Source organism: Lupinus angustifolius, chromosome LG14 (genome assembly GCF_001865875.1).
Source record: "Lupinus angustifolius cultivar Tanjil chromosome LG14, LupAngTanjil_v1.0, whole genome shotgun sequence".
In the NCBI taxonomy this organism is placed as follows: domain Eukaryota; kingdom Viridiplantae; phylum Streptophyta; class Magnoliopsida; order Fabales; family Fabaceae; genus Lupinus; species Lupinus angustifolius.
Window position 1 is genome coordinate 3,926,198 of NC_032022.1, and position 415 is coordinate 3,926,612.

The following is a 415-nucleotide window of genomic DNA, read 5'->3' on the forward strand; positions in this document are numbered from 1 at the left end:
TTATTTCGTGCCATTTAGAATTGCTGCAAGCTACGGTAACAACAATTTTAAGACGTTTCAACTGCAATGGCATTCGTAGATAATATTACTGGACCGAACAACTATGACCTGAACAAGCCATTTCGGTTTGACGGAACAAATTTCAAACGTTGACAAAATAAGATGGAATTTTTCCTCACTAGGAGAAAGGTTGTCCACGTTCTGAAAACTAACACCCCAGTGGTGTCGGATGAGGCTGAAAAAGAGGAAAGGGATAATCTGGCTATTGAAATAGCTCTCTGGAAAGAAAATGATTACTTATGTAAGAATTTCATTTTGAATGGGTTGTCAGATGATCTGTATGATTACTACAGCCCATACAAGTCAGCCAAATTAATTTGGTATGCACTTGAGAAAAAATATGATACTGAGGAAG